At 44.0% G+C, this 18,358-nt stretch overlaps 1 protein-coding gene across 1 annotated transcript in view; it reads right to left on the reverse strand.

Moving 5' to 3' along the window:
- Positions 1–468: 468 nt before the first annotated feature.
- The window catches only part of EPHA5 (EPH receptor A5), a 420,893-nt gene continuing 403,003 nt past the window's right edge, over positions 469–18,358 (reverse strand). The window contains exons 18-19 of the transcript XR_007773661.1: positions 1,777–1,880; positions 469–497 (exon numbers count right to left, since the gene is read on the reverse strand). The gene's annotated coding sequence lies outside the window, so the exon portion shown is untranslated. The remainder of the gene's footprint in view (positions 498–1,776; positions 1,881–18,358) is intronic.

Consider the following 18,358-nt stretch of genomic DNA (forward strand, 5'->3'; position numbering starts at 1 on the left):
ATCAAATACATACAGTAATTGCAAAGTTCTTGGCTCAGGCTTGTAGCCATGATGAAATAAACTGCTGGCCTGGTAAGTCTCTGGTTGCTTCCAAATCACTGGAAGTCTTCAGTCCCTTGGCTGGAATGCTCCCATTAGAATAAGCCAATAGTCCAGAGGTTTGAGCAGGAAAGAGGTAAAATGGAGATGTTTCTAGGGCCTTTTATAGCTTCTGCCAAGTGAAGGGAATCCCATTGCTCTCACTGTGGAAATTACAGGTACAAGATGGTGTTTGGAGTCACATGGGCAAGTCACATACACGGTTTCGCTCTGTCATAGCAGAAGCCATTACCTATTCTCCAGATGGAACAGTCACAGGAAAGTCCATTAAGTGAGTTCAGTATTCTTTGATGGGCCATTTGACTTGAATAGTTCCTTCACAATGTTTTGGCTAAACACCTTTTTGGTGTATTCACAGGAGCAAACGTGAAATCCAGGTACAGAGCCAATACTCAGAACTTCAAATACAAAAACGATACATGCATACAAATAACATAATCATATTCAGAAAATTATTACCTTTCTCTAGACACTTTACTTGACATACTTTGTACAAGATTTGTTGCAATTACATAGCAGTGGGAGCAGCTATGATCTACATCGTCATATTTTAATCTAATAATGTCACAGTGGTAAACATTGTTCTCTCAGTCCAACCCACGATTCGATTCAAACAGGGACATTCAGGCAACTTTCTGCTCTAAAGGAATGTCTGCTGAGCAGCTTTAGTTCATGTTAATGCAGGCACTCAGATGCAAATGAGGAAATTCATACATGAGAGATTGGCCCAATCACCCCAAACACACTGGCTTTTGGGGTTTGAGAGCCAGTCTACTAAGGGGCATGAAAAGAACAGAAGGGTGGGGAAACCAATGGCTCCTGTGCCAGCCACGTCAGCCCCAGCACAAGAGATTTGCCAAGTGAGACAGATGGACCAAGGAGATGGAGGAGCAGAGTGACACCATATTCATCCTGCAATGCCGTAAGGTATATCAGCCCTTAGTCTGTCTGACTGGAGCTGGGGCTCGGCTGGTGCCCGTAACCCACTACTCATCGCCCCCATGTGCTGAGTGTAGTTCACACACTGAGCCCCTTGATTGCCTCAGCCCATCTCCCAGGGTGGTGGGAGGCTTGTCACCCCATGGCGATCAGCAGGTGTCATCCTGCCTGCAAGTCATAGAGTTTAAGACCAGAAGCAACCACCACATCCTCTAGTTTGATCTCCTGTGTGTCACAGTGCTTCCCAGAGCAACCCAGCCACCCTGTGAGGAGACTACATTCTCCTCCATACAACTGGCCAGGCCACTGCATATAACAAGGAGCAGATTCACTGCTATGCAGAGAAGTCTTCTCTTCTTGTTCAATCAATAAAGGCATCAGTTCAGCCAAGCTTAAGTCTCCTTAGTGTTTGGGGCAAGAGTCTGCTCTTTTCTTCTGTGTTAGGTCAGCACCTCACACAATGAGCTACCACGATACCAACTATATTAGTAATAGCTTTTTTCTAAATAGGGGTGGACTTAAGCATGCTCTCAAGTTAAGCACATGCTTAAGTGCTTGGCTGAACTGGTGTCAACGAGAGGATTACACTCCTGCAATCTGGTACCCTCTAGCAGTATTAAGCTCACTACAATTTGCGGGGGGCGGGGTGGGGGAATTAAATAAAAAGGCACCGTTAAAAAATACTTGAGATATTGGAATTTCTCTCAGACACTAAAAAAAAAAATATGCTGCACTTACCTGGCTCCAGGTCAGCAGCCATCTGTAACCAGCATCTGTTTTGTTTAAATTTTACCTTTTCAACTTGCAGATATAGCGGTTCTGTTCCTTCTTCCTAACAGCTCCTGTGGGACAAGAGAAACAGCATGTTGTTGTTTTTTCCCCAGGTGTTTTATTAACAATCTGGATCCCTCAATAACTCCTCCCAAGAAGGATCCCTCAGTTGGAAAGCACCGTCAGGATTTACCTTTTATACTTTGCTTTTACTCAAGTTCTCTCTCCCCCAAGTCGTTGTGGGAGAAACCTTTGCTATGTAGTGCCACAGCTCTGGTAAAAATGCTTCCCTTGCTAAGGTAAATGTGATCTTTCCCCCCATTATCATATCATATATCCTCACTTAAAAGGGAAAACAGCATTGTAAATCTTAAAAGAAGCCAACACATGGGCAGTATTTCAAAAGCATCTGTGCTTTCATGTTTTTTGGTATGTCTGGTAACTTTTATAACATGGAAGCTCTCACGTGGCTGCCTAGAATCCTCGGTCTTGCAACACACTTCAAACAATTTGCAGGTATGAAAAATATCCTCATTAAAGAAGTATTTCAGGATACTTAGCTGAGGAGCCAATTACCTGGTTTGGGTGAATATCAAATTTTGCTAAATAGCTTAGCTTCTTCACCTACCATTCAGATTTATGCATTTCTCATCCATATCCAGGCTTTAGTGACATTCTTCTTAACAGAGCACGAGGGGTACGGTTTCTATCATAATATGAAGAAATATATATGTGTACACATATACAGGTGCATGTATATAGGCAGAAATGATGGGCTATATTTATCAAAAGCTTGATTAAAAGATTCCTTAAAAATCAAAATATTCACAGAAATTGTTAATTGCAGCTAAATTTCATTTGGGAAGAAACCTAAAATGAAGTGTTTTGATGGTGAAGTGTCCCATTTCAACCTTTTCAGAAGGGAATGTTTCAGTGTTTCTTCTTGAACCAACTGTTCCAAATGAAATAAATTGGGCGTTTGTTTGTTTTTTTTAAATATTAAAGAATGTTCTTTAAAAGTTTAAAGAAGGCCAAAATCAGATTTTAAATGTTTTGATTTCATTGTAATGAAATATTTTGAGCGATCCTCAAAGCCCTCATGTTTCAGTTTGGCTGTGCTTACATTAACATTTTCTGCCTTATTTAATCATGGACATCTGAAAGAGAATATAGGTGCTTCTTGGAGTCTCATTCAAACCCATATGAGACCAAAGAGGCTTCCACTGATGAGGGAGGGAGAGGAGATGCTTCTTGGGTTTGGAACTCTGTCTTCTTGGTTTCATTTAGAAGGAATCTCTCCTGAACTTGTGAGAGAAAAGGGGAAATATGAGAAACGGAGTCTGACATAGGGAAAGAGTGATTTAAATGACTACAGATTTCTTATCCTCCTCCTTGAAACTCTTATAAACATCTCTGGTTTTCACTGGAGAATACCTGTTTAATTCAAGCTAAACTGGGTTTGCTCTGAGATTGCTCCAGTTTCCATCTCTCTAGTGGGAGGCCGGAAGACCTTTCACATTCTTCTGTCAAGTTTCCCTCTTCCAATTCCATCCTCCCTTTATAGTCCCTCCAGGTAGGACTACACAGAGCAACAATGTATGTGTTTCAAATTAGAAGTTAGAACTGTCAGCCTTATGGCATTTTCTGGAGTATTTCTCTTTCCAGGAACCTTGTTTCTCAGACTCTGTTGGGCTAGCAAACCACCTTTTATCCCTCAGAAAAAAGCTTCCACAGATTGAAATTTATTGGCTGACTTCAGCCTCTCTGGTGATTAGAATTTTCTTTCTATGCTGTTATTCTCGGGTATTGCTGGCCTCTTCCTATACCCCGGGGGATAGGAGGGGGTGTTCGCTTTGAAAAAGCAATCAAAACGTCTTTGCTGGAAAAGATTTTACCAGAAGGCTCAGAACTGAGAATAACAGCTTATGACAGAAAAATAATGTTTAATACGCTTGTACTCCTATGCAACTCTCCTTCCTGCATATTGTAATCAATATGCATTTGTTTTAGTTTTTAAGTTTCTAAAGATTATGGCAATCTAGCCATTAGTTCTTTATGGAATGTATTATCTGTTTTCTCTGTCGATATAGATTCTGGAATTGCGGGAGGAGGTGGTTTCTTCAAAACTTAAAAGCTCAAACTCCAAACTGGAACAAGAAAAGATTCCCTGGCCCTTTGAGATGAAAGCAGCCCAAGAGAAGGTGAAACTTGACAACCTTACAAGTCTGCTGCAGATGAATATTGCTGCTTTGTGACACTGAGGAGTCAAAAGAGGAACCTCATGGAAAAATGATTTCTCAGGATATAGGATGATTTTTCATCAGCTCTGCTTCTACTGCTATATCTGGGTGTCCTATAGTCACATTTTAAAAATATATGTAATAGTCATTTAAAGCTAGACTCTGGCCACACTTAGGACTATGAGGAGGTAAAAAAATTTCCTTCTTCCACTGCATGAGTAAATTTGTATCATGGGTAGCAATATCTTCAGTGTTGGGGTTTTGGTGAAATCACAGAAAGTTTCATCAACACTGGGCATTTCCCACCAAAGTTTCCATTTTGATGAACAAGTCATTTTTTTAAAATCAGACCAATGTTTTGAAGGAAATATGTTGACTAGCTCTGCTGAGAGCTACCAAAGGAAATTGAGTTCACACTCACTCGATGTCATGGACAGCAGCCCAACCCAGACTCACTCACACCTACTAAATACAACGTACTACAGGATGACATTGCTGCAGTATGTAATGGGGGTTAAACCTCTTACATATTCATGAGAGCAGCAAAGAGTGCTGTGGCACCTTAGAGACTAACAGACGTATTGGAGCATGAGCTTTCGTGGGTGAATACCCACTTCGTCAGTTGCATGTAGTGGAAATTTACAAGGGCAGGTGTATATATATATATATATATATATATATGCAAGCAAGAAGCAGGCTAGAGATAACGAAGTTAGTTCAATCAGGGAGGATGAGGCCCTCTTCTAGCAGCTGAGGTGTGAACACCAAGGGAGGAGAAACTGCTTTTGTAGATGGCAAGCCATTCATAGTCTTTGTTTAATCCTGAGCTGATGGTGTCAAATTTGCAGATGAACTGAAGCCCAGCAATTTCTCTTTGAAGTCTGGTCCTGAAGTTTTTTTTGCTGCAGGATGGCTACCTTTAGATCTGCTATTATGTGTCCAGGGAGATTGAAGTGCTCTCCTACAGGTTTTTGTATATTGCCATTCCTAATATCTGATTTGTGTCCATTTATCCTTTTCTATAGAGACTGTTCAGTTTGGCCGATGTACATAGCAGAGAGGCATTACTGGCATATGATGGCGTATATTACATTGATGGACGTGCAGGTGAATGAACCAGTGATGGTGTGGCTGATCTGGTTAGGTCCTGTGATGGTGTCGCTGGTGTAGATATGTGAGCAGAGTTGGCATTGAGGTTTGTTGCATGGATTGGTTCCTGAGTTAGACTTACTATGGTGCAGTGTGCAGTTACTGGTGAGAATATGCTTCAGCGTGGCAGGTTGTCTGTGGGCGAGGACTGGCCTGCCACCCAAGGCCTGTGAAAGTGTGGGATCATTGTCCAGGATGGGTTGTAGATCCTTGATGATGCGTTGGAGGGGTTTTAGCTAGGAACTGTATGTGATGGCCAGTGGAGTCCTTTTGGTTTCTTTCTTGAGTTTGTCTTGCAGTAGGAGGCTTCTGGGTACATGTCTGGATCTGTTTCCTTATTTCCTCATGCAGTTATTGTAGTTTTGAGAATGCTTGGTGAAGATTTTGTAGGTGTTGGTCTCTCTCTGAGAGCTTGGAGCAGATGCAGTTGTATTCATGAGAGATCACTTTCCAGATTCATGGGAAATTTGTTTCTTACTAGTAATATTAGAATAGTACTAAGGACATTCCCTCCCTCACCTTCTCCTCCTGCCCCACAGTATGTCGACACTGCACACTAAGGTCAGACTCTGACTCAGGTTTGAGCCCACCACCCCCTTCTGTCCACAAACAAATCAGTTTGACTCCAGTCACCAAGCACTCAGGACCCGGGTCTTAAGACTCTGCTCAGAGGTGGGTCAGAGTCCTTCTGCAACTTGAGTCCAAGCCCTGTCATTTTGCAGTGTGGACACAGATCAAGCTGCAGACTCAAATCAAAAGGTCTGCATAGCACAGCCTAGACACGTTAGCATGGCGGTGAGACGAGGGTCCAGCAATGGAAAACCCAGGCTTAGAATGGAGCATGGATGCTCAAATGCAGGCTTGGAAGCACCAAGCCCACAAGTCCAGGTTCCAGAGACCGGGGCTCAGGGTACAATGTAGACAGACCCACAGGGTGCTGGTTAAATAATGTCAGGGTTTTAGGATCTAGAACTGCAACTTAAGCCTAAGGTAATATCTGAAAGTCCACCCTTAGGTTGTTGTGGCTTATGGTGCTGTATGTTAAACTCACTAGTATTTTAAGACCTCTACAGTGGAGTGTAGGAAAAAAATAGCTGATAAGTCTGAATTTCCCTGGTTTTAGGACAGAACACAACATTTTTAACAAACATAAACTACTTCTTATTATTTTGCATATGAATACAACTTCATGCTTTCATCCCTTGACAAGATGTTCATTATGTGCATTAACTGCCAGCTGTGAAATTGTCTGCCACTCCTTATAAAGAAAGGCAAGGAAAATTAAAAAAAAAATTAAAAAATCAATGTTTATTCTGTACTTAGGCAAATTCACAGAACAGGAATCTCCTTCGATTCACATTGCTGGAGAAATGAATCTTTTTATGGGCTCTCAGCACAGAGGCAGCATTCACTCATCATGGTATAGCCAGGGGCGGCTCCAGACCCCAGCACGCTAAGCACGTGCTTGGGGTGGCATACCACAGGGGGCGCTCTGCCGGTCACCAGGAGGGTGGCAAACAGCCAGCCTTCAGCAGCATGCCTGCGGAGGGTCCTCTGGTCCCGCGGCTCTGGTGGACCTCCTACAGACATGCCTACGGGAGGTCCACCAGAGCAGCGGGACTGGCGAGCGACAGAGCGCCCCCCATGGCATTACGCCGTGCTTGGGGCAGCTAAATGCCTAGAGTCGCCCCTGGGCATAGCAAATATCTGCCTGTTACTGAAAGCCCAGACTCCTTTATACATCTCTTGCACTTGTTTGAAGTGTAACAATGCTTGGCAGTTCAGTGAGGTAGGGGATCTTTTTTTTTCCCATTAAAAAAAAAACAAAAAACAACTAACAAACACCTGCAACTGCATCTCATTTAATTCTGAGGACAGTTTGTTGGGATAACAAATGGATTTAGCCCTTGCTGTCAAATGAGCCCAAAAATCCCACACTGGTGAATGGTGTTATTGAAATCAGAGAATGACTAGGCCACGTTTTGCTGAAACCCTTCTTCAGCCAGGCCTGCATATTAAGCAACAGTTGGCGCTGAGCTCTCCCATTCTACTCTATATGGCTTTTAAAGGGTTATTTAGTCTATTCTGTAACTATAGTTTGTTCCCCTGGACTCCAGTCAGGGAATGTCAAAGGGGCTTATCCTGGTCTTGCTAGTCACCCTTATCTTCCTAGATACTGCCCGATAGATGAGCCGGTCACAGCATTAAACACTTTGATAGTGACGAGTTCCCCCACATATTGATGACAGAACAAGGAGTTGAAAAAAGAATGGAGTTCTACGGTTTGGGGCTAAATGTAAAGCCACAGGGATATGAACCTAGAAGCGGGCACTTAACCAAGTGGGTGTGTCTCATTCACTTGTTACATTATGTCTTATAGGCATTGACCCTGCAATTTACAAAGCACCCACAGTCCCTTGCACTCAAACATTGTAAGTTTTAGAGTTGTGGTTGTGTAAGCTCTTCAGGGCAGAAACTGTCTTTCCTATATAGATACATGTACAGCACTTCCTCTGTCTGGTTGAGGTTCCTCGGTGCTTCCACAATATAAATGTCAAACAAATAAATAATAATATTAAGAGTAACAGAGACAGCAATTATGGGCCTGATTCATCACTGAGATACTCGAGTTTTACACAGATGTAACCCTATCAATTTCACTAGAGACTATAAACTAGAGGAATGCAATAGTGAAACAGGGACAGAAAGGTCAGCTATGACTGAGGAACAATAACACCTTAGTTCAATAAGAGCAGAGCGGTATGCAGTCATAATCTAACAACTCTTGTGTAGCACTTTTCATGAGTGGATCTCAAAGCATGTCATAATCTTTAATGGTTTTATTCCCTCCACATCCCTGTGAGCTAAGAGACAAACTCCTGGGCTATCACACAGAGATCTCTGTGCATCAGTCATCCAGCACACTTAGCCATCTATGCCATCAGATGAAACATGCATTCCGCTTATTAATCCAGAGGACACGATGCTCTTACTAGCTGGCCTTTTCCAAATTCTCCCTTTCACTAGTGTCACACCATAATTCCCACCACTATTGCCAGAATTCCGAGCATGCGGAAAGGATTGTTAATGAACTGTTCACACTGGAATCCTGGAGTCAGTTACCAAAATGCAGATTAATAAATGGAGATGTTGTATTGTCCACGTTTACTAGCCTCATTTCAACTCCCTTAGAAAAGTGGGATTTAATGAACTCTGAGGAGTAACTGAGTCACAAAGAGACAAAATTTTGCTCTCACTTGGACTCAAAACCCCTGCATTGATATCAGATTTAGTCCCCATTTTATGGGAACGAATCCCTCTTCTATGACACTGCCACTCTTCAATGCTATAAAACATCCCAGGAAAGGGGGGAAAAAAAAAAGACAAGACCTATCATTGCCCTATTTGTTTAAAATAACAGACCAGCATGTGGAACACTGTGGTTTCTCTAATTATTCCATCCATGCATGATGAATTGAAATCCACATCTGTCCTGTAAGTTCTACTCTCCCAGGACAGGACACTGACTTTTGAGTCATACACCAAGACCTGGTGCTGATTTATTACACAAACTGCACCATGAGAACATGGTCATGCTGCCCATGTGCTAACAGGCATCCTTCTTTAGAGCAAAAGATGCCACAATGATGCATTACTCACCTGAATCTGTCCAAGAGCAGGCCTGGTTTAATAAGCATTCTGACTGATGCTGGCAGGCCAGATGCCAGCTCCTGCCAAGGCTGCAGGCATTAGCTAAGAACTGACAAACTCATAGCTAGAGACCAGACCAATTCATGTATGTGTCAGTGTTGCTCAAAATAGATATTTGTCTTATAAGACTATATGTGGTGTTTAAAATCTATAGAACATTTATAAGTTGCTGCATGCATTCATCTTATATGTAATGTCTGTATTCCACGCTGAAAGGAAATATGGATGTTTTGCCCTATAACTTTGAAAATGTTTGCTCTAAACTTGTGGACCCAGATGGGAAAAGTGTTTCCCTCCCCTCTCTCCTCCTCCCCCCCTCCCTCCGCTTCAGAAGAACCATAAAAATCAGATGGGCCACCAAGGAACATGGCAATACCGAGGATCAGTTAATGGCTCCATCACACCTTGGAAATGCTATGTGCAAGGAAGCGCCTCCTATGGCCTTGGAGGCTGAATGAAGGAAATGAAACAAAAACAGAGGAAAATTTTCCATCCACTTTGCTGTTTGAACTTTCACAGGACCAGAGATACCAAATTGAAGGCAGAGATCCCCAGGGACTACCTCCTGGGTCTGTCCTGTTTTGACAAGATCACTACAACTCTGTCACTCTTAGGATTTAGATTGCATTCGTTTGTGTGTATCTGTTCACTTGCTTTAACCAGAAAATAACTCTCCTATTTCTTTTCCTAGTTCATCAACCTTTACATAATTCATTACAGGATTGGCCACAGGTGTTGTCTTTGATGTAAGATCTAGGGTACCAATTGATTTGGGGGCAGTGACTGGTCTCTTGGGACTGGAAGCAACCTGAATGTGGTGTGATTTTTGGTGCAAGTGATCACTGATCACTAAGTCCAGTTTGTCTGGGTGGCAAGACAGAGTAAAGAGTCTAAGGGGACTGTCCGTGACTCTGTGGTAAGACTGTTACAGTGACCATAGAATGACAGAATACCAGGGTTGGAAGGGACCTCAGGAGGTATCTAGTCCAACCCCCTACTCACCCCTAATCCCAAAATTCACTTTTGTTACTGGCTTGGCAAGATCTAATCATGGAACATACCCCCAGCGTGGTGATATCAAACCTGTTTTTGGCAATCTGCCCTGAGGTAGGCACTGATGGTCATGAGCCCCTCCAGATAGTGAGACACTGACATTGTCCTATCAGAGTACCTGCATCCAGATGCAACACCCTGGTTGCTTATTTTGTCCCGTATCTGATAGGGAGGAAAGAACTCCATTGAATGTCTGGCATACAAAGATAACATTGTGCGCCATCATTTATGGATGAATGAGATCACACTTTTAGAGCCTTAACTTTGATTGGATAAAGCATCTCATTTCTGTTCTACACTTTTACAGCCTTTCTCTGCACTGTCAATTTTCTCTCTCACATGCAATGAAGAAATGTTAGTGGCATACAGTAAACATCCCCTCTGAATGTAAAAGTGAACAAACACAGCCCCATAAAAATAACATTTCAATATATAATATTTACTGCCTTGTCTTAAATATCAGCTCTGTTGCGGTTGATTGATAGTGTCACTGCACCAGGAAATAAACACTGATGCCCTCAGGTTTTCATGGAATTAGGTTCCTTTCAGGTTATTTATTTTACCAGCCCTGCTACAATGAACAAACTAAAGCCATCCAGAATAGCCCATGAGTTATTTCTTTTCTTTCTAACTTACCTCTTTGGGGACATCTCATAAAGGGATATGCTCCCTCTTCCTCTGACCACACATCTGAGCTCTGCGGCTGGACAGATCTAGGTAGATCAAAGTCTTGAAGAGCTAGTTAACCCAGATCCCCAAAGGTATTTAGGCACCAAAATCCCATTGATTTCTACTGGAGTTAGGTATCTAAATACCTTTGGGGATCTGGGCCCATGTCCCCTCAAGTTTCTATATAGGCTGAACTTGGATTGCAGGCCTGCACAAGGAAGCCAGCACTCCCTATTGACTCATGGGCAAGCTGGAGTAAGCAGGTGCTGCATTCCTGGTTACTACCTCCCAGAGACAGGAGAGTGGAGAGGGGCAGGCAGTATCCAGAGTCTTTTCTTTGCTATGACTCACTGGCCATCACAATGGAGCTGCCGTCGGGGCACTGTCAGAATTTCCTGCTGGTACAGGTCAGCTGCAGATTATTAACCCCACAAGGGAAGAAGTGAAGAAACAGACAGGCTCTAACACTGGATTTGGGGAGATCCTGTTACGTGGATAATGGGAACTTTCACAGTTGCATTAAACTTAGATTGGATATAAACCACTGTGTTTCAGGGCATAAGCCAACAGGAGTCAGGAAGAAACTTCTCCTATATCAGGTTATTCCATAACTGTATGCTACAGGGTTTCTTGCATCTTCCTCTGAAGCATCTGGTATTGGTTGCTACTGGAAACAGGATGCTGAGCTAAATGAACCACTAGTCTGATCTGGAATGGCAATCACATGTTTCCACTAGGCTCAGCTTCCAGCTGATGGCACCTTCCTCAGCTACCGCGGAACCCTGGTTGGGAATTAGCAGCAGAGGCCCTTGGCTCTTGTGTGCTGACCTGGTGGGGCCTGGTACAGCAAATCATCCCCTGCATGGAGCACCAGAGGCATTGCCCCCCCCCTATTATCCAATGAAACCTTCCAAGGTCTGCCCAGGACAAGGAACTAGAGCTGGTCAGAAGCTTGTCCAGGAAAATTTTGTTGTTAACAAAAATGAGGTTTTGCTGAAAACACAATTTTTGTGGGGGAAAAAAATCATTTTGACCTATATATATATTCATTCAGTGTAAAACATTTTTGGTGAAACTTTTCACCAGGGTCAAGAATAAACCACTTCCTGCCTTGCTCTGCGATTAGCTGGAGGCTGATGGGACACAGCAGGAAGAAAGCTATGTACAGCCCGATGGCTGAGTCATGCAGCCCTTCTCCTTTGTCTCCCCACCTTTCCTAAAATTATAACATGTATTTTGAGCACCGACTGGATCTCACTCACCCTTCATGTTCACAGGGTCTTTTGCTGTGGTAGCAGACGCGCCCTTTTAAAGGCCGGATCCTCAGCTGGTGTAAATCAGTGTAGTTCTGCTGAAGTCACCCGCTGATGACCAGGCCCCTCTTGCTCAGAGTTCCCATTTGTTAAGTGCACTTATGTTATTGTTAAGAGGGTCTGGCTGAAAATGATGCTATTTACTAGAAGATCTGTGTCCCCATTTGGTCGTCTGCTTACAGTCATGTTATTTGATCAGTGGAAAGGTCACCGCAGTTTGCAGTTTCGATGCAGACAGCCTGCTGTTTGCGTGGGTAGCCAATAATACCAGCCTTGTCTGTGTTATTCTTCTTAATGATGCAACTCTCTCTGTCCGTTCCCATACACTGGTCAGCTGGCTACGTCTGATTTCTTGCTCACACAACTGGGCGGTGGCCAATGCTTTCCTCAGACTTTTATACGGTCTAGCATTCCTCCATCCCTGTCATCTGCGCCAGCTAGCCTCATTCAGTCTTGCTCCCCAGGCATCAGACCAATCACAGAATAGGCATTTTAGAGGTAGATCTCCACCAAGGGTCAGCTTTAAATGGGACTAAAATCAAATCAGCCATGATTTCCCAATCCACATGGGTCCAGGTTAGCCACAAAGCCACTTGCAATTCAGATCCCAGGTCTGAGACTAAAATAAACCAGAAAACTAATCGGTGGCATGTTTATGCAGCATAAAAATAAACTTTCTGTAGCTGTTCAGCTCCAAACATAGCTACTGAGCAAATACATTTCCTGTTTCCTTTAGTTCACCAACTCCTCGTTCACTTGAATGGAAAAGAAATGTTACAGTGACGGGAGAGTACACTGGCAAAACGATTGCATCCAAGCGTGTGGAGACTAGACTCCAGTGTCAGGCCATTTTTGATGGATGGCTCAGTTTCAGCCAGAGGAGAGTTTGACAAATTGGTCATTTCATCCCAGGCAAGTCAACAAAGACTCAGCAATAATGCCACCTGCGTGGGGTCCGGGAGTAGAATCCTGCTCATTTTACAGCACTAGAGGGTCTGGCCTACTGGGTTCACTGGATCTGAGTGCAGTTTACACCAGCTGAGGAACTGGCCAATTGACTTCAGTGAAGCTATGCTGGTTTGCACCACCTGAGGATCTGAGCTTCTGCATATGGGGAAGGACTGCCTCGGCTCCCAGAAACCCATATGGAACTATTTTAGGGCTTACAAAAGTTGTCCTCCAGTGATGGAGATGTAGCTAGGAAAATATATTGGGGGATTTTTTTACAATTGGATTTTTAACTTCTATATTCCACTTCCTTCTTTCCTTTTGACCTGATTCTTAATTCACCAGGAATTTACTCAGGCTAGTCCATTGGGGAGGATTCCCAAAGGTATTTAAGCACCTAACTCCCACCGAAATCAGTAGGAGTTAAGCATCTAAATACCTTTGGGAGTCTCACCCTTAGAGCTCAACTGTCTGTGCAATGCAGCCTGGATAAGGGAGTAGCATGTAGTCACACTCCTCCAGGAGCAGAGCCCGTATCAGAGCACGGCTCTTCATAAATCTGCCCATTGTACATAGTGGCTGAGCATTTCAAAGACACCTAATGGGGAGAGAGAGAAGAGGAAACCAAATCCGCTTGAAAATCATTGGGCACCCAACTCCAATTGTCTACTTTGAAAGTCCCAGCTTCAATCCAGGGTTTCACAAATCTTTACGGGAAATATATTTGTTGTGGTTATGTGCTAAGCATGAGGCACACACTAAATATCCTCCTGCTACCTCCTTCCCCAGGGCTGGAATCCATTGGCAATGAGCTCTACAATGACAGACACAACCATCCTTTCAGGCCCTGCAATATTCATGGCCATGAGGCCTCCCTGACTTGAGAGCACCATACATGTAAAGAGTCATCCGAGTTCTTCCTTTTTTTTAAAGCAAATTTCCAGCCCTTCTTCTGGGGCAATTAGCCTTAAAAAAGGAAACCACAGCTCAAAGTTTGTCAGCATTTGACAAAAGATCATACGTGACATTCCGTGCTACATCCCTTATTCACCGGCATCTTTGTGCACTCTGGGGGTGGAGAGGCCCCCTGCATAACCAGGAAAGCCCTGGGGGTTTGTCTAATTTAGGGCAGCCTCCCCAGGCTGCCTGGTAGGCCATACAGCTGCCTGCTGCAGCACTAGATGCTGCAGCCCCATCGCGAACAAACTCCTCCCACCAAGTAGCCCCACCTCCAGCACACCCGCTACACCAGGGGTCCTCTGAGGGCTACCTGACAGTTGTCTTCCCCTGTACCTAGCAGGGACTCTTCTCCTGGCCAGATTCAAGGTTTTGAGAGTCCCTCTGTACCGTGCTGGCCCCTTTACCTGGCATATAGTGGCTGCATCCTATAGGACACATGAACCTATGAATTCTATGAATCACAGAGATTTTGGCGCGATCCCTAGATTAAGTCACAGTTGTAGGGGCCGTGTCACTCAGCCTGAAGCTAGCCCAGCCAGGGCCGGTTGCAGGCACAGTGCAACAAGCAGGTGCTTGGGGTGGTCAACGCAAAGGGGTGGCACGTCCAGCTCTTCAGCTGCAATTCGGCGGCGGGCTCCTCCGTCCCTCTTGGAGAGAGGGACCTAGTGTTGAATTGCTGCCAAAGAATGAAGAGGTGGGATACAGCTGCCGCCAAAGTGCCACCGATCACGGCTTTTTTGTTTGTTTGTTTTTTCACCACTTGGGGTGGCAAAAAGTCTGCAGCCAGCCCTAAGCCCAGCTGCACGCTCTTCCTCCAGTTGGTTGCCTTCACCCAATGAGATGGAAAGGGGATTTTCTAGAACACCCAATGGAATTAGACACTCACTATGCTTCAATGGGAGCTGGGCACCTAACTCCTTTAGTCACTTTTGAAATCCCCATCCTTACAGTATAAGTGGCTGAGAATCAAAATGATGCCGTTGACAAAGCACATGACTGAGAGATTCCTGCATTTTCACCTGGCTCTGACACCAAATCCTTCTAGAGCCTCAGTCAATTTATTTATTCTTCCTCCATATATTTCCTATTTGCTAACCTGGGCTGTCGAAACAATTAGTAAATAGTTACATAGGTTACACAAAATGCCTCTTTGATTAAGTACTAAGATCCAGACTCTGGACTGATTTCCTGTTTACCTACGGGTTACACACACACACACACACACACACACACACACACACACACAGAGCGAACTCGTTTCTTAACAGACCAGAGTTAGAGGGATTTCTTTCTGAAGTCTGAACACGAAGAGATTCAAGCTCCTTTAATGCAGATGTTTCCTACAAAGTGTCACACTTTTTGTTGTTTTTTTTTTTAAACTTGAGAGAGAAACAAAGTGATCGAGACTTGACTGCATTATCCCACTGTGGCTTTGTCAAGGGAGGAATTAAGTTCTGCTACTAGGGAACATCAGGGGGAAATGACAAGTGATACAGACACCCAGATGATTACACCTTTTGATGAGACAGTCATTGCTTTGCGCCCAGGGAAACTGTCATGGTCCCCAGAGAAATCTCTAATTTTCCAATGTTTACTGCCGACTCTGAGCATTTTGTTTTATTTCACCTGTCACTGTGGGTTCCAAAGGAGTATTTACAGCACATTACGGAACTTCTTCCTAGAGTGGTGGGGAAAAGCATTTAGAATAGGGTAGAAATCAGTAGTTTGTGCCAGTAGGGGTCCGGTTTGAGCTGGTTTCTGTACAGCGAGTGTAGCCTTTTTTAATTATATGCATCGTTCAGCATCTTCATACCACCGGTATAATGAGCACCTCACAGCCCCCATTCAGAGTTCTCTCTTGAAGTGGAGAACTGGAAGAATATCCTAATACACACATTTGCTCATTGTGTTAGTCACCTGTCCTGAGTGCTGTCCCATCTCTTTGCTGTTTCTGCTTCGTAAGAACACATTCTGTTCCACCCCACACCTAACTTCCAGAACTGAGCCAGCATTATAGACAAAAAACCTACAGTACAAGAACCATAAATTTACAAAGTCGAGTACTCAAAAGTTGGAATATGTCAGAATGGAGGTTATGTGTGCAACCTTAATAGGGTCAGTCTCTGAGTGCACATTGTGATACAGTCATTAACTACATAATTGAGTACTATTTTTCCCTCTGGACTCCTGCCTGATTTAGTGATTATAATGGAGGATGGAGAAGGACAGAAGCCAGGATGGGGTGGATAGGAGCAGAGGGGGGAAGGGACAGGTTGAGGGCATGAGACAGAAAGGTCTAGAAACACTACACTTCCTTCCAGAACCTGGAATTGAATCTTGGTGTCTTAGGCATCTACATTGTTCTGCTGGCAACAAATAGCTGAAAGGCCACTAACCAAGTGTGTGTCAGAGAACTGGAACTTAGATGGTCAGGCAAAGTGGCCGAAGTGGGAACCAGGCCTAGAGGTTGGAGTAGGAGCCAGGCCTAAAGGTCAGAGTCCAAATTCCAGAGCCAAGGGCTGAGGCAGACTCAGAATCAGAGACGAAGGACAGAACCAGATTACCAGGAGTCAGGGAAGGCAGGAGCAAGGCTGGAACAGGATAGGAACACAGCTGGGTGCTGGGCAGGATTTGGGCTGGAGCTGTGGAGGAGCTGAGCATGACCAGAGAACTGGGAGAGACGAGCACAGGGAGGCAGAGAGTTTGTGGGCGTGGGCGTTGAGCAGCCAATGAGCGACTGTCCTGTTTAAGAGCCTTCTGGCTTCCTCAGCCAGACAGATAGAGAGCTTTGTCAGGCAGCCTAGTGGCTTGATAGGGCTTCAGAAGTACTGAACAGGCACAGCTATGGCCTTACTCCTGACAGTGTGTCTCATTCCCCCACCACCACCTCAGTGGCTGGTCCACATAAAGGATAACAGCCTTCTACTGCTACAAGTTACTCTATTAGCTCAAGTGGTAGAGGTCTGTGCAGTGGACCTATGGGTTTCAACCCTGCTGATGACATACATTGGGGGTTAATATGGTCTAACACATTTGAATTTCTGCATATTGGAGATAGATAGATAGATAGATAGATAGATAGATAGATAGATAGATAGCAAAGTCAATCAAATGTTATGAAATTTTAGAATGAATGTTGCCCGTGCAACTTTAATTTGGCGCCTTTGTTTGTATGCTTTAAGAGTCTGTGACAGATACATGGCAAAGTTGTGGAAAATTTCAGCCTGAATAGTTAGAGTTTGGCCAATTATAAGCAACAGAAAATAAGGCCTTGTGATCAAAAGCATGGAGCGATAGGCATCACTACCAGCTCCACTTATAATTTACACACACACACACACAGTGTGTATACACATTACAACAGATATATAGTGCCTCCATAGTTTGGAGCAAAGGTTTGAAATTTGGCCGAGGGTCACCCTGCTACTCAGGATGTGCCTTTTGTTCTCAAATTTGCCCAACTCCTAAACCGTTGACAAATCGCAGTTCACACATGGCTAGTAGAGACTTGTGGAGATGAACAATAAAGCGCCCTATAATGCCAAACACTCTGAAAACTTAGATCATAGGCATTTCAGATTGGGTACCCGAAGTGACTGGATTCTTTTGACTTTAACGTCTCTGTGCCTTAGTTCTCCAGGTGTACAGTGATGATAACAACACTGCCCCCCTGGCACAGAGGTGTTGTAAAAATAATTTCATTGAGGCTTGCAAAGTACCCAGAGAGAGGCTGAACCAAAGTAGGCCTAGCCTTGGCAGAACAGTGACACACTAGGTATTAGCTAACCAAGTAAGTACATTCCTGACCAGAGAGAATGGTGCAAGAACACCCAGAATTCTTCAGTAACTGTGTAAACAAATTCCCAAGAGCTGGTGCAAGAACACACCGACCCCTCATAACTTAAGGCGAGGATGACAAGATAATGGGTAAAGATGTTTTGTTCGAACTAGCAGGTATAAGTTATAAGGGTGGTAACTAACATGTAACTTGTTTGCATCAATGTATAAAAGGAGAAGTCATAGGATGGGGATCTTTATATTGACCTAGGGGACACCAACACGTTCTGTTGATTGAGCTGGTACCTTGTCACAGGCATACATGTGTTGGGGTATCTGTAGCTCCTATGGGGGAATAGGACCATGCTTTTTCGACAATAATCCTGGGCAAGTGGCTTTGCCACTGAACCAAGCTGTGGGCTCTGTTTATTAACAACATTGAGGCCTGCTGAATCAACGTGCTGCATTCTCTGTTAGTGTGGCTAATGCTGGAGCTCCAAGAACAGCCGTGCTAGCAGCATTAACAGCCCTGCAGCAATAACAACGACCATCTTGGCAAATGCCTTGAGGAAATTAATAATTCACCTGACTCCAGGAGCTGGGGCTTTAAGAAAGACACCAGATATTACAAGACATGATTTAAAAAAATTACAAGAGTTCACGGTACCAACACTGCTTATTCAAAAGGCAGTTGGATTTTTTCTATGGAAAAAATAGTGCCATATTAGA

This window comes from Gopherus flavomarginatus, chromosome 3 (genome assembly GCF_025201925.1).
Source record: "Gopherus flavomarginatus isolate rGopFla2 chromosome 3, rGopFla2.mat.asm, whole genome shotgun sequence".
NCBI lineage: Eukaryota > Metazoa > Chordata > Testudines > Testudinidae > Gopherus > Gopherus flavomarginatus.